General features: G+C 43.0%; 1 protein-coding gene across 19 annotated transcripts in view; it reads right to left on the bottom strand.

Moving 5' to 3' along the window:
• Nucleotides 1–16,235, bottom strand: part of FGGY (FGGY carbohydrate kinase domain containing) — a 284,157-nt gene that overhangs the window by 111,827 nt on the left and 156,095 nt on the right. For 6 of the 19 annotated variants that reach the window (XR_014885271.1, XR_014885273.1, XR_014885272.1 and 3 more), the window contains exon 1: nucleotides 14,235–14,306. The exons of 7 other annotated variants lie outside the window; for them this stretch is intronic. The gene's annotated coding sequence lies outside the window, so the exon portion shown is untranslated. 6 more of the 19 variants (XM_085231834.1, XM_085231837.1, XM_085231836.1 and 3 more) reach the window with 5 other exon arrangements.

Below are 16,235 nucleotides of genomic sequence, written 5' to 3'. Positions count from 1 at the left end.
TTCTGTGTGGTAAATTAGGTGCAATACACACTAATCTTGCTAAGCAAGGTCATCTGCTCAAGAGATGAGCAATCAGCTAAAAATAATGGTGTGCCATGAGGCTAACACCTAGGGATATTGGCAAGAAAGCTCACTTTATTTGCTTGGCCTTGGCTCTATGACCTGGACAAAAAGAGGACAATTCTCCTGCTATCAGTGATTAATACTGCATCTATCAGCTGGGATACTCACAGCACTCTGCATCTTCCTCCTAGCCCTCGGCTGTAAAAGGAGTTTTAAAACATTCTTATCAACAGATGATGATCACTTTTTAATTCTCCCCAGAGCTGAAAAGCCTGGCTGCAGGTGCTGCTAGCTACCTGCTAGAAGGTTTACAGTACAGTAAGGAGGAAATTGCATGAAACTATCCCTGCTGCTATCTCATGCATTTCCCAATTCTCCCCTAGTTTGGCACTGCCTTTGGCTGCTGACTCATAAAAAGAGAGTAAGCCACAAGTTGCAAAGCTGATTTTATTTTTTTAAACACAGGCAAATCTTTCTTGCTTTTTACAAACAGCAAAAGGAGTACTTCACTTTGTATCCTGCTTTCTCACACACAGCTTTACTCCCAACTACTTCCCCTCCCTGTATGGCAGCACTGATTTTATTAATGTATTCTGCTGGTTAGAGAACAAATTTAACAGATGTTAGAGAATTAAGCTCATAGTACCTCCTACTCAGCACTTGTAATTATAGCTTTGCATTGAATTCATCCGACAAACATTTGAGATCTGGAACCCAGATCAGCCCATGTAATGTTTACTCTTTTTTTCCTTACTAAGCAACCAGGATGCACACATTTGAGTGATCGTGCAGGACGCCAAGTTTGTCTGTGTGCTCAAGCAGCATCTATCAGTTTACAAATATCTCTTATTTCTGTAAATTGATGGACGTGTGCAAGAAGCCATTGTGTGACAGACCTGAACAGTGAATACAACAGACCTATTTAAAATTGCATTTCTCTGAGCAAAAATCACCTAGCATTATAAAGAAATATTTTGCTATCTTACAGAAAAAGGCTAAAAGTTAGAGCAAACCTTTTCTCAAGTGCAGCAAGCAGCCAATGCTGTTCAAAGTATGGCTTCTCTAAAAAAGGATCTGATCTGCTTGCAAAAACATCAGTGGCTGCCGAGGGCTTTTCTGGAATGCCACTCACATTCCACAAGAAGCACTGTCATCTCCAGCTCATAAGTGTCACCAACAAGGGAGTCTGCCTAGAGGTGCTTCTTGAGGACCTCAGATCTCAGTAATAAGGCTGACTGAAAATATCTAGCCAAAATACTTCGTTAAGAATTTGAAGATGAATGTTCTTATTCTGAATATTCCTTCTGTACAGGAGAAGACTCCAAATTACAAACGAAGAAATGGACCTGTGAGCTGGAAGAAGCTCTCTCCAGCTCTTCTGTTTCCAGCACAAACTTCCTGTTTTGGAATCTGGACACCAACATTTATTGCCATGTGCAAATGAAATTTTGTTTCGCAGTAAAACTCCATGTTGAATTTTGTATCTATTGGAATCTTTGCCTACAGTTTCTGCAGTCAATATAATAAAAACAGAACCAGAAAAACAGTTGAAGACAAAGTCCTGCTGGTGAACAGTCACAGGTCAACTCCTTGAGCACAATATTCCTAAAAACACAACAAACTATTCGATGCAATGCAGCAGAGTAGTGACTCTTGTGGCCAAGAAAAAAAGACCCCCAGAACTTCAATCCAGTTTTGCCAGTCTGCTGCAGACTGGGGCCTCATATGTACAAGTTATTATTTGATCTTGCAGACAGAAAGAGAAGTAGAGAAAAAAATAAAAAAATTAAAAAGACATAGCCAGCTTTACTATGTTATAGTCCATGACTAAAACTGCTAACGCAGGACAAACCAAATCTCCCTCCTAACACTGAAAAAGCAATGGTCTCTCTCTTTGCAAATCACAGCCGGGACAGAATGCCTTTTCAAACAAGTGTTTATGATCAAAGAGCTGCAGCACATGATAAATATTTATATGGCCCATTAAATATTAGTCTCTATAAATATTAACCAAAATGTACATGCTGGAAACCACTGACTTCCCAGTTTATCTTTACACAAATGTGCTAGCTTTCCCACATAGGCAATGAAAAAAGAAAGTGGGGTGAAACTGTCACTTGCAACAATATTAGTTTAGTTTTTGGTGGTTTTTGGTTTTTTTTTTTTGTTTTGTTTTTTTTAAAGACAGAAAATCCTTAACATTGTTTATACTAATTTAAAAAGACTAAGTGCTAAGAAACCACATGACGGTTCATTACAACTACTAAATTCCATTTGTCCTACCTTATTTCATGGTTATCAACCTGCAGGACGTACCTTTCTGTTAAAGCTACAGGACCAGAGGGCTGCACACAAACACACACAGGCTGAAGCTCAGCAGTATTTATCAGCTGCAAGCGTGGCTTACATGGTTTCATGAGATTAAATAAAAGGAATTGTGAAGGACTGGCACGTCTCCTTTAAACTTTGATCTTTGGAACGCTGCAGGCTGCCTGGACCCAGAGATCATGGGTAAACAGTATGTGTTTAGTAGTGCAGCTGTGCTTTTCTATGGATTACCGGGAAAAAGATTAACAGGCTCAAATTAGGCTTCACAATCTTAGTGTGAAAAGATCTAAATATGTTAAATAAAAGGTGTTTGTCAGTTGTAGAAAGGAGATAAAATGAAAGAAGCATTTTTGACATTACATATGAAATGCAACACTGTTGCCTTTCCAGGGTTCCAGTAAGCTAACGGAGATGGTGGTGGAAGAGTGGCAATCACTGTCTGATTATTCCTCTTCCAGGTGACTCCTGCGTGGATGGGAAGAGATGAAGGTATATTTCTGTGGGAAAGTGAGAGCAGATAGAAATGCTGAAGGCCAGTATTAATATAGAATAATACCCTTCACTGCCCAAGGGACTGTGCTATAGCTATCAACAAGTATTTATTTTTCTGCTTTCCAACAGCACCTTCCTTTCTCTTCCCCAAATCAGGCATACACAAAGGAGATCTTTAAGATTTCAGAATTTGAGGATAATAAAAGTGGAGTAAATAAAAGCACACTGGAAGAAGTATGTTAATCAATGCCTTCTTCACTATAAACCAAACATTCTCCATCATCTATCCATTCTCTAGTAAACTCTGCGGAGCCTTTTCACATCCTAGAACAAGGGAAAGCAGCTGAGCATAGTGGAATGATCTCGCTCTGGTAGCAGAATCAGACCCCAGCACCCAGTCCCATAACACTCACATTGCTCCTCCAAAGCTTTCCTACTTGCCCTGCCCCCCGCGCTGTAACATCATCTCAATAAATCCTACCACAGGTCTGGAAATATTCTACTACTTTCTAGTATCTGCTTTTTTCCACTCTATAAATTATTCACTATGTACTAATCTTCTGTAATGTCTCTCCATATCTTTTTTTTCCCCCTCTCTGTGTCCAAGACAAAACCATTACTTCATCACTACCTTCTGCCCTTTAATTCTATCTTTTGTATTTTAAATCCTTTCAAGCCAAACCACTTTCACCTATTCTGACAAAAAGCACATCACGTCCCAGTTCATCCTGCTGTACCTTAACAGACCACTCCAAGCTAAGTCACTTGAAACAACAAAGTAACGTGCAGCAGAAAAGTAAAAATGACTAAGCAAATTATTCCAATAAGTGAGATCCAAAATTCATTTATTTTCAGTTTCTTCTGCCTACCTAGAGATCTCTAAAGAACACCAGGAAGATGTCAACATGGCCACTGTCAGCAAATATCAAACTCATAGATGTTCAACAGCATTGTTTTTCTTTAGAGTCTGCTCTACTCCAGATTTGCACTTACACAGAGAAGTGATTCTGCCCCTCCAGTTCCACTCTTGAGCTCACACTAGAAGATACAGTCCATATTGCCACTGATGAAATAAGAGCAAGAGCATGCTGAACTCTGACTAAAGAGAGGCACATGGCTGCACCAGGTGCTGCTCAGGAGCACAGAGGTGCCTATTAAAGGTCAAGGACTTCAAACTATGGGCAATTCTCTATGCATTGGCCCTCAAGGAGCATTTGCACAGAGGAATCCAGCCTGCAGAAGACTAACGGCTGCTGCTCACCCTGCTCTTCTCTGGAAGGACGCTCAGGGCTCCTGTAGCTGCAATGCACCCTGAGAGGCTCTCCACTGCAACCACCTGAGACAACACTGCAGGATGCCTCCCCAATTCCCAACCACAGGCAGGCAGAACAAACACTGACTAGTTCTCCCACTGCAAGATTTTTCTACTTGACAGTGGTAGAACTGCTCCATTTCTTCCCCAGCTTGCAGCTACGCATTACAAAAGCAGTCAGTTCAACTCTCTGCTCTGCTGCTTGTCTAACTGCTGGAACAGCAGGAAGCAGCTGCAGCCGGGAGCTCTCAGGAAAAAGGAAGGCCAAGCAAAGAACCACAAGAACACGTAAATTAGAGATGAGGAGTGAAGGCATGAGCTACTAGGGAAATCCAGCAGCTCCAACTCTCACTGGGGCTATCTTAGCCCTGCCTGGACAGGGCATCACTTCCAAAGCAGGGTCAGATCCCGCATCCACTGAAGTGGCAAAACTCCCAAATTAGCAGTTCATGATTAGACTCCTGATACTTGTGAACATCACAGGTGCACTCTCAAGCTGCAGGATTTGAACGCTTGCCATAACCTACAATTTTTCAAACAGAGGAAACGTTCATCAGCCCATGCCAAGACACAATTCTCACGCTGGAAAACCAAAGGAATTAGGAGGGTATAGAGCTGCACCCTTTCTTCTCCACAACCTGAAAACTACAATCATACAACACATGCACACCAACCTATGTAGATCACTCTCTCCTTGACACTGCAGCTGCATGCATCCCTGAAGGCTGTTCTAATGATCTTGGCAATCAGGCATGTCCCAAATGACACTGCAGACTGCTAGAAGCTCTGGAAGAAGACGTTCTTGCTTACATTGACTGTGAAGGGGAAAAAAGTACAATCTGGCTATTGTAGTAATTGTAGCAGTAACAGATTCAGACTAGCTGAAAGGAGTCAAGAGGCTCCAAAATGACTGACACATCCAAGTGGTTGGATCCATCTGGTTATTAATGTAGTGCTAAGGAAGACAACCTTTCTTATTCATGTCCGCCACTCTATCCTAACCCACATTGGGCAGGTAGAACAGCACCAGTTCATGGTTGTAAAAATGCCAGGCACCTATGTTGTGACTTCTGTGTTATGTTTTTTTTTTATTCTATGTTAAAACAAATGAAGAAAATACCACTTAAATTGTAAAACACAACTTGGAGTAAAAGATGGTTCAAAAGGCAAAGATAGCTCCTGTAACCATACATGCTCTAGCTTTAAAATGCATTCTGGAGCAAATAAGCCTTGATATCACAAGCTTAAATGCAGGTATGTAAGCTCACCTGAGTAAATGAATTTATTATGCGCTACTGTAGCTATCAAGTTAGTCAACTTTAGGCTAGTGCTGATACTGTAAGTTTTCACACTGGTAGTGTTCAGTGCTCCATCAAGGACAAACTTGGCCCTCGCTATGCAATTATGTATCACTAGATCATTATAAAAATAATTTGTTCTGAGTCTGTAGCTTTACAAAATGACAAAACATCAAAATTAGCATTTTGGCTGAAATCCACTGTGTTTCCCATCAAGGCTTACACATTTAAGCAACATCTGAACCAACTGTCTATAATTACTCCTGGCAGATCCTGGAACACTTAGGCCAGTAGGTAGATGCAATAGTGAAATCAATTTTTAAAGACATGTCGTAAACCACTTCTATTAAAATGCCCAGCCTAGAAGAAAACACATCTATTAGCCGAACACAGGGTTTATCATACAGTATTTGTTCACTCTTCCATGGTAAGAGCATGGGAAGAATGACAATTGTAGGTAATCTGTCACTTCAAAATTCCACATTTATTTGGTCTACAACATGAAAAACACTAACCTTGAAGCTCCTCTCACAAACACCCACGAGCAAGTGAGGCTGCACTAGGTTAGGTTAAAAGAAATACATTATGCCTATAAATCAGATATAAAGATACAGCATAAAAGTATAACATGTCTACATCCACTTCTTCTGTTAAGAAGAAAGTTCTGTTCATCTGAATGCAGTGAGTTATCTTCCTCCTCCCTTCTCCCTGCATACACAGCTCTTACTGGGTTGGGGAGCTTATGAAGGGTATTTGTTTCAATACATGCAAAATCTGCCTTGTTAATGATCCTACCAGCCTGGTAATTTCAAACTTGTGTAACAGGCCATTGCTTTTCCGTATGCTTCCTTCAGTGACTTTTGAAAGTATCTCTGAAGCCACCAGCTTCTAAACTTCTTGCATCAAACAGTTCAAGGTCACAGATTTTCCAACCTCATTTTATGTACAGTCTGAGTAGTTTCCACTTCACATGCGGAAATACAGAGGGGAAAACAGTAGGCAGCCCAAGACACCAACCTGAAGGTATTACAAGAGCCAAACAGACAACGCTGACCAGAGACTTCCCTTCAGAAACAAAGCTCAGAAACCTCATTTCTACAAAGACCATGCCACTGCTTTGACTTTGCAGGCCAGGCACTTCAATATTCCAGTGGCACGTAGAAGGGAAAAACTGCAACTCGAATCATTACTAAAACCCAAGATACAAAGCAGGAACACACAGGGCAGCTATTCTGATCCTCTCCTGTAAGCCCACAAGTTCTCAGACAGCAGGCCAACATTTAACAGAAACAAAAGAAGGCTTAAATAAAGCCTATGGGAAGAAAGAAGGCAGACTTACTAAGGAAATTCATGAAACAAACAGTGTGAGAATCTTTTCTGGGGAAGTGGATGATTTATTGAAAAGAACCGGTATTTTCAAAAGATAAGTTACAAATAGCACCATAACAAATGCACAGCAGTGTAGCAGAAGTGGCTACGAGTCCACAGGAAAGCTTCCCATCATATTACTAGTTTATTTAGTCTCTCCTGACACTATACATTTATTTCTGCCCTGATTCTTACAGCTGGGAACAGCTGTACCTACAAGAATCCAATTCCCTCTGCTTTCTCCTTTCATCCTCTTGTTCCAGGCACCTCTCCCTCCCAGAAAGAAAAAAAGTTATAAAGAAAAAAGGAAAAAACCACAAAGCCTTTTTTTGCCCTATCCCAACACATGTAGAAAAGAGAACCATTAGCATTCAAGAAACTTGAAAAGTATGGTATATTTTAGTATTAAATTTCAGCACTTTTAGGAAAGATAATTTCAATAAATTAAGCAAATGGCTTTCTGGGACAAGGGGAAAACACGAGGGTGAAAAACAAGGAAATCACTTTTGCTATAACATCTCCATTTACTACTCTCAGGAGCCTCAGAGCTACGAGAGCCCCTTGCCCTCCTTCCCTGATGCTTGTTGCTTAAGTGCACTCCAAAATCTCCCAGGGATGCAGAGAACGAAGCAGGCACACGAGAGGCGTACACATCCCACCTGCCCATTCAGGTCACTCGAGTGCCGTTGGGAACGAGCGGGTAAATGGAGGAAAGGCACCGGGGAAGCCGGGGCTCCCGTACAGCGCCAATAGGAGCAGGCACGCACAGGGCACAACGCACCCTCAGGTGCTGCCGGGGGGAACGGCGCAGGGCGTTCTGCACACGAGTGTCTGGGGCTTAAAGTCAGAATAATTAAGTAATACATTTTTATTTTAGAAAGCAGAAAACGCGACAGTTGTCAACAAGCAGCGCCTCGTAAACAAGGAAGGCGCTCTGTGAGCGTTCCCGCGCCGGGGCCAACAGCAGCGCCGCTCCGCGCCAACGCCGTTAACGGTCGCAACGGTCGCCGGCGGCGCGCGCGGGGTCACGCGAACGCGCTCTCCTGAGGGGCGGCCCCGCCCGGGCTGCCTGCCTAAGGGAGCCCGCCGGCTTGCGGCGGTCACTTACTTGTCCAAACTGAAACACTATCTGAGCTGCTCACACAAACCGCGCTTTTCCTGACAGGGCGATTTCCTGCTCGCGGACCGCTGCCGGGAAAGCTGCTGCCGCCGCCGCCGCGCTCCCCCCGGCCCGGCCCGGCCGCTTCTGCCTGAGTCGAGGCGGATGGCAGCGCAGGCGCAGCCGGGCCTCCCCAAATCGGCTTTGAAGGCCGGCAGCTGGTTCGTGTTTGGGGACCCTGAGTGTTTTTAAAAGCACCGTGCCCGGTCAGGAGTTCAGCTGTGTGGCTGCCTCAGAAAGGGAAAAGTGGTTGTCTTCGATTTAAAAGTGAATGAAACGGAGAGGGCTTCGGGTCTTAATGTTTATTAAAGTGGATGATGCTGTCTCAGCTGTAGGCTGGCTGCCCTCACAACACTGCAGGAATACAGGGGTGCTGAAGTGCTTGGCTGTAAGCAGCAGGCAGATGGGGAGGCAACCACAGAACGATGGGTCTGAAATGAGCACCCCCGATCTGCACTCATTGCTTCTTAAATAGATAAAGCAGGCCTGCCAGCTGGGAGCTTTCTGCCATCCCACTGAGAAGGAAAATGGGCCGGCACGATCCTCCGTGTGAAGCCACTTCCTCCATGTGAATCACAGAATGGCCTGGGTTGGAAGGGACTCCAAGGATCATCAAATTCCAACCCCCCTCCTGCATGCAAGGCCACCAACCTCATATCCAATATTAGACCAGGCTGTCCAGAGCCCCATCCAACCTGGCCTTGACCACCTCCAGAGATGGAGCATCCACAGCCTATCTGGGTTCAGAAGCCACATTCCTCACCTACATACTCCCATGCCCCAACCTGTCTGAAGAGCCCCCAGCAAGCCAGCACGGATTTCTCCTTTTACCCTCCTCATCTTCCACATCAGGAAATCTTCTAACAAAAAGCTCTCTTGCAACATTTCCAAAATTTTCCCAGTTTGGCCCAGGCAGAAATAGTGCAAGAACAACCTTGCTCAGGGAAAGATGAGTGTTGTCTTGTGGTCGGAGCACAGGGTTAGTGGTCAGGGGCTGTGGGTTTGCATTCCAGCTTGGCCACTGAATCATTTTGAAACCTTTGCTAGTCACTTTGTATTAGCACCAGTTGGTAATTTTCCGTTGGAATAACTTTCTGACAGAAAACACCACTTTACAAAACTGGTATCTTTGTGCAAATCGACTTTCCATTGGGAATACCTTGCATCTTGACAGGGCAGGAAAGGACATGAAACCCACACGGAAATATTCATTGTTTTCCTGTGTTAGTCCAAATGTTTTGCTTTGAATTGATAGATTTAAAAAAACAAATACCACTCTCCTGGCAGTAATTCCAAGTCAGCTCATTGCGCCGTGGGAGTTTGTGCTCTCATGCTCTACTTCACGCCCCGGGAGGTCTGCACCTCCTGTAGTGGGATGCAAATGTCTCTCCTGAGCTGTGCACATCACGATCTGAGTCAGACCAGTCCCAGCATGCAGGACCCGGCCCATGGAAAACGTCTGCAGCAGAAGGGACTGGTCTGAGCAGGGAAATGGGCCACGGGGAGAAAGTATAAAGAGCATGGACACAAGCTGTTTCACGTTAGCTCAGTGATCCAAAACAAAGTGCTGTGACTGTGATTTACCCACATGTTTTGCACAGCTGAGAAGCAGTTAAATGAAACCCAGTGAAATGAACCTAAGTGTTCTTCTACTATCCTTGACAGTCAAATTCTATAAACTCTTCCACAAACATGCTGTGTTTCAGTTTATAGTTCTTGCTCTTCACCCCCCCCAGCTATCTCTTTTCTTCACTGTTCTGTTCTGGAATCCTATTTCATTGAAAATAAAAGTTGTGATTTCTGTCCTCCATACGTTATGGCTGGCCAACACTTTCTTTTAATATAAATAGCACTTGTTCTCCTCCCACAATGCATTTGTACACACAGTTTGAACCCTCTTTTGGCTTTTGTTTTGCAAAGTTAAATATCAACCATTTACAATTTCTTTCATGACAGCAAACTTTGCACTACCTAATAAACTTTCACTGCACTTGTTTCCATCAGAATTCATTTTTTTTTCTGTACCCAAGTGAGCATAACACATCACCATGGATAATGTTGACAGTGATGTTTTGCCCTTGACTCATACAGTGGTAATAACAATTCCCTGAGCACCCTTAGTTACACAGAGATCAACATTGCCATTTTTATACCTATATCACACTGGTATCTCAATTTCTCCAGGTCTTTTTCCTCCAACTCATAGCATAAATAAGAGGAAAATTCATATATATTTCATTTAAGTTGGAAGGGACCCTTAAAGGCCATCTGGTCCCACTCCCCAGCAATGTGAACAGGGATACCCACAGCTCCACCACGTACTCGGAGCCCTGATCCTGGGTGTCTCCAAGGACAAAGGGGCACCACCCCCTCTCTGGGAGCCCTATGCCAGGGTTTCACTGCCCTGATCAGAAAGAGGCATATTGCACAGCACGGTGTTATCAGCAAACTTGCTGAGGATGACTTGATCCCACTGTCGATGTCACTGATGAAAATTTTGGTCAGATTCACTTAAAAAGTATCCTGTCACATTTTCATTTGAGAGTAACTAACGAAAATTCCCTGTTAAATGGTGCTTTCTGAGAGACAGGAATGTTCTTTTCTTTCTCATGACTACCGAAAGCCCATATTTTAAGCCACAGAGCTACTTCAGGTAGCGTAAATCAGCCTTGCTGTGATATGGCCTGCAGTCCTCTCAACCAGCATTGCGGAACAATTTAGTGTTTTTAGATGACAGTTGGTATCTTTGAAATATTCTCTTTTACAGAACTAGACTAGATGTGACACTTGCTGGAGAAAAAATCTTGCATAAATCTGTCCAAAAAGACTCACTTAATCATATTACTTCACTAGCAGTGGTAACCTTTGGGGGCCAAAGTCCAGACAGGTTGAGAAATGGCACATGAGTACATAAAGGTGACAATTCCATTAACTGCAATCAAATAGGAAGGTGAATGGTAAGATAAAGACAAATTACTTGCTCTACAAAGAAAAGAAAATATGTGTGTAAAGGGGAAAGAGACAGAATGAACACTTTCCAGTCTTGTCAAGAAAATAAAGCCCCACTCCTGCTCCACTGAGATCCACACAAAAACATCTTTCTGCCTCCTTGAAGGCAAGGATCCTGGCCTGCTGGTGAACGGTGGTGGGAGCTGTTGTGCCAGGAGCACAACATGTGTGCACAAGAGGAACGTCCCTGCAGAAAACTGGGCAGACAGTCTTGCTGTATTGCCCACCATAGCCATACCAGAAATGCCTACCTTTGAGGGCAACTGGATCTTTTCCAACAAGCAGAAGAATGGCTGGCACTGCATCCAGTGATTCAGAATTCTCAGATGTACCAGACAAGATTTTTTGGTCCAACTGGTGCCCCAGAGGATGAATAGGAACAGCTTTGGGACTTTCCTTTGGCCCCCAAATCAGAAGGCATGGCTATGTATTGCTAACTGAAACTATCACCACAAGAAAATAAAAGTGGTTGTGCTGGTTTAGTGCCAAATTTCAGCACAGATGGAAAACTGTTGGGAAATATTCTGCCCCAGGATCATCAGTGAGGCCACGGATGGCATCGACAGCTAAGACAAATTCACATTACCCAAGTTTTTTTCAGAGGAAGAGGAATCTTAAGAAGAACAGCCATGTTAGCTATAGTGTTGCTTTGCAACACTGAAATAAAGCCATAGAGATCTGTTCTCTTGTAAATCATTCTTAAATTTATATTGAAGGAGAAATGAATAGTATATAGTCCATCTGTATAACCACTTTCTTTCTCTTTTGCAATTTCCTCACTTAGATATGGTCTTTTCAGGAATTTCTATGCCAAAAAGCTCACCTACAGCCAATGCATTTAGCAAAGCAAAACAAGCAGATAAGTAAATTGCTTAATTCACAGCAAAACTGTAAAAGGATTGTATCTCTGAGGATTCAAAAATTCTGCTTGCTTAGATATTGATTAATAATTAATTCCTTTACTATAATTAATAATAGTTAAAGGGAAGAAAAGATGTATAAAGAACCGCGTAGCGTGCATTTGCTTGCACAGCTTATACAAGCACCCAAAGCAGGTGTAAGTCTCGTTCTTAAGCAGGATAATACTGGAGTAGGAAACTGAAGTTGGGAAGTGCTCTGGATGAAATGCTTTCTAAGCGGTCAGATCAGGACAGGGAGATGGGGAAGGAAAAACCAACCGACTACTATGTCACAAGAACAAGGGATTTTTGAGTGGAAAGTTAAACATTCTGAGAAGTGTACCATAGGAAAAAAAGGAAATTTCCTTTTTCCTGTTTTTAATAGAGAAGATCAGTTACTCTTAGACAGTAGAGCAGCCAAGATGGAAAATCCCTGCTTTATGCAGCTCTAAGTATAACTAATAAAATGATACAGATTTCATCAATCTCTGACCCATTTGCTTAACTTTTGGGTAGCTCACCTTCTAATACAAAATTCAGCAGCTGATATAAACAAGCATGCAATATTTCAGGCTCCTCCAAAATTCCAGTGTCTTGCCTAGGCCTGTTCCTGCCTGCCCTGTTGGCTGGATACCAAAAACCTTTATTCTCAGGGGAGTCAGCCTTCCAAAAAACCACTTGGCACTCGAATCAGCGCTGCTCTGTTTTCCTAATGCCTACTGCAGGCAAGATGTTTTGGGGTTCTGATATCCAACAGTTGAGCATTTCAGAGAAGTCGGGGATTTTTCTTTTGAAACCACACTGACAATGCCATAAGAATAAGTGAGGCTCTGTGACACTGTGTGAGTGGTGGGAAGATGAGATGACTTGCTTGCCGTGGTATACAAAGGGAAAATGCACATACCATGTCCTTTATAAACTGCCTTCTGTGATGTGAATGCTGAAAGTTCTGGCTTAAAGTCATGTTTTCATCAACTGGCTCCCCCATGGGAAGACTGTCAGGCTGCCACAGATTAGGGTAAGAAGAAGACACCCCCCACCAATGCTTGGACAAGAAGTCCACTGCTGCAGCACGGTAGAGGGCTGCTCAACAGTCCTTGCACACATTTATTGCTGCAACCGCTCATGTTGCCAGCATGTGAAAATGTCCTGTTTGCTCCCCAGGTTCAGGCAGTGCACACAAGGCACAGCTTTGCTTATCCCTCTCCCCTCTTTGCATATCTCTTTACACCCAGTGTTTCCTCAGGCCACTGCTGTCAGGGCCAACTATGACAGTGCAGCCTTTGCCTGCTGGGACAGAAGCCTCATGGCAGGTGTGGGCAGGCAGGTTGCAGTCCCAGGCACCAGACCTCACTGCCCAGGAGCAGGCAGATGGCCCTGCTCTGTCTGGAGGCAGACTCATCAGACATCTTCCCTCTCAACCCATGGCAAACCCAGATGCGCAAAATTCTGAAACCACAATCTGCTGAGCTGGAAATGAATTTCACAAGCCAAACAGTGAAAATCTCTTGAGCTTCTTAAATTTCACAATACCTTAAATCTCATGAAAAATAAGCAGCAGAGGTTAAATATTTTTCTGCAACACCCTCTCAAGAGTTTTGAATTGAGTATAACCAGCGTATGTGAAGTAGTTCATTACAGAGGTGATGTATCATAGCGATGCCAAAATCCAGACAGCATAGAGAAAGGTAGAAAATGACTCTAACCCTTTAAGCAGCATGTCTTGTCTGCTTTTGTGGCTGTGATTTCCTACAAAAGGCAAATCCTATTTTGACCTTTGAATTCAGACACTTGTGAGCACTGTCACAAGAGTTGAAACACCATCAGCATCTCCGAATTTGTGAAAAACACAGCTGTCTGCTCTCTGAGGGTAAGGTTGTTAACTGGAATCTGTACTTTCAAGATTATAAACAGTCTGCAGCCTTTCTCCTAAACTCATTGCAAAATGTACAAATGACAACAATCTAAAGTCAGCACTGTCATCTTTTAGAATCTGAAATTCAACAGGGGCTCATGCAAGTACATATTAAGAAATTTGTAGTGTCATAAACCCACCTGCACATCGTACAGAAAGAAACTGAAGAGCACTAGATACAGGAATAAATTCACCATATATGTAGATAGTTCCAATTTTTGTGTTCTGCATCCAACCCAAAACAAATTGCTAATAATTAAAACATGATACTGATTGCAGAAGTTTTGCCCCTAGGGAAGTAATTTTATAACACAGAGCAGATTCAGCCCTGTTGTAGTATTTCTGATTTTCATGCAATTACACCGTTAATCAATTTTGCCCCACAACTTACCCACAGTGATGCAATTTAACTTCAAAGGGACAGTTACGGGGTTTCCTCCTGACTCAGGCCAAGTTTCTGGAACAAGGAAAGGGAGACAGTTTGAGGGATGTCTCAGTCTGTCATTTAGGAACATTCACATATTAGAAAATGTCACGGGATTTATATTGTAACATCTTGGATGTTAGAATTACTTGCTTTTTCTTTGTTCCTTACAGATACATTCTGAGTAGGTGCTCGCTAGAAAACAGGGCAAATACCAGATAAATGTAGTGATATGATTAGAGACAGCTGTTAGTAGAAAGATACTGGGGATCTAGATAGTTCTGCCTCATCTTTGTTGTGTAGATTTATACTCTGAACTTAATACATTGCCTGAGCTTGTACTGTATGATAACAGAATGTCTGCAACACTCGGAACCCTGGAGGAAAATATAAAATATTTATTCTCCAATATTTTAGGTGACTTCAAGTATTTGGGGCAGGACTGATCTCACACTTGTGAGATTTATACTTTGCATGACAGATGGAAATCAGAACGCACACACTGATGCTCTCATTGGTGTTGAAAACTTCTGATTTCTGTATAGAATCAGTGAAAAAGAGCTGCAACACTTTCCTGCTCAAAGGGCTAACCTGCTTTTTCCTGAAACATGCAGCTTCACAGGTCATGGCCCAGAAAACAGGAGTTTCCTCAGCAATTCCTGCCTATGTGAACCAGGCAAGTGGGATGTTTTCAGAGAACTGAGGGGCGATTATTCCATTCTCTCTGCAACTGTTTGAGTTGCCAAAACAGCATGAAGCAGATGTCCAGGTTCTTGCCTAAGGCTTCCTAGGAAAATTAATGCTATTTGGAAATCATATCAGAGACAAAACTACTGAAAGATACTCAAGCTTGGATCAGGAAGGAAGGAGAACATAGTAGCTTTTGACATGCCCACTGCTGAGTGCTCTTATGAGGCAGAACATTCAGTGCATCACATCAAAAAATCCTTTAGACTATTGACAAAATATTAAAAAGAGGTAGAACAGGACGGTAAACATAACAGAACTATCAAAGGTACATTTAAAATTTCCTGTCTGCATTCTGACTCTGAGACTTGACGATGAAGGGCAGGTAGCGACAGGATGAGGGGAAATGGCTTCAAACTGGAAAAGAGTAGATTTAGACTGGATATTAGGAAGAAATTCTTTACTGTGAGGGTGGTGAGACACTGGCACAGGTTGCCCAGTGAGGCCGTGGATCCCCCCTCCCTCGGGGGCATTCAAAGCCAGGCTGGATGGGACTTTGAGCAACCTGTTCTAGTGGGAGGTGTCCCCAACACACATTTTTTGCCCTTTCTGTCAGCTACAGCAATGAATTGTGATGAATCAAGACGAACATTTGAGGAAGGAAATAAAATTGTAACTGTACTCTTATTTTAGTCTATTTCATGTCTGATTGTTTTCAAGAGCAGGACGACAAGACTGGTTGTGTAACTCCACCCTTACAAAGAACTGCCAGGATCGTTGTTTACGAGCGTGACCCAAACACCAGAACAGCTTCCTCACCTACACAGTGTTGCAATCCCGGAAATACCGCTGGATGTCTTCACCAACATCTCCTTCCTATCAACACCGCATGCACTGAGAAGAACATCCCAAGAGATACAGGATTGAGAAATTAGGATGGCAGATAATGATCCCATGGGCTGCAAGCATTTCCCTCGAGAGAGTCATGGCCACCAAGGGTCAGGTCTGTAGCTATGAAGAAGCCTGCAAGCAGGGCACGACCCTGTGCTGATGGACATATAGCAAACTGCATGTGCAATTTGTATACATCCATTTGTAGGTTCTAATACTATAACTTAATTTTCCCCACATTATCTTAAAGTAAACTGAAGATCTGGGAAGGGAAATGAAGCTTATAATGAATGAAATGAATTTTTCAGAACTCAACTCCAGCCCTCCTTGATCCCCTATTACAATCCGAGCAGCAAGTGCCATGTTTCAAGTTTACCTGGTACTTTTTCC

The sequence above is a fragment of the Meleagris gallopavo genome, chromosome 10 (genome assembly GCF_905368555.1).
Source record: "Meleagris gallopavo chromosome 10, MGAL_WU_HG_1.1, whole genome shotgun sequence".
Lineage (NCBI taxonomy): Eukaryota > Metazoa > Chordata > Aves > Galliformes > Phasianidae > Meleagris > Meleagris gallopavo.
Note: the sequence above shows the minus strand (reverse complement) of the source record. Positions and strands in the feature narration are given on the sequence as shown.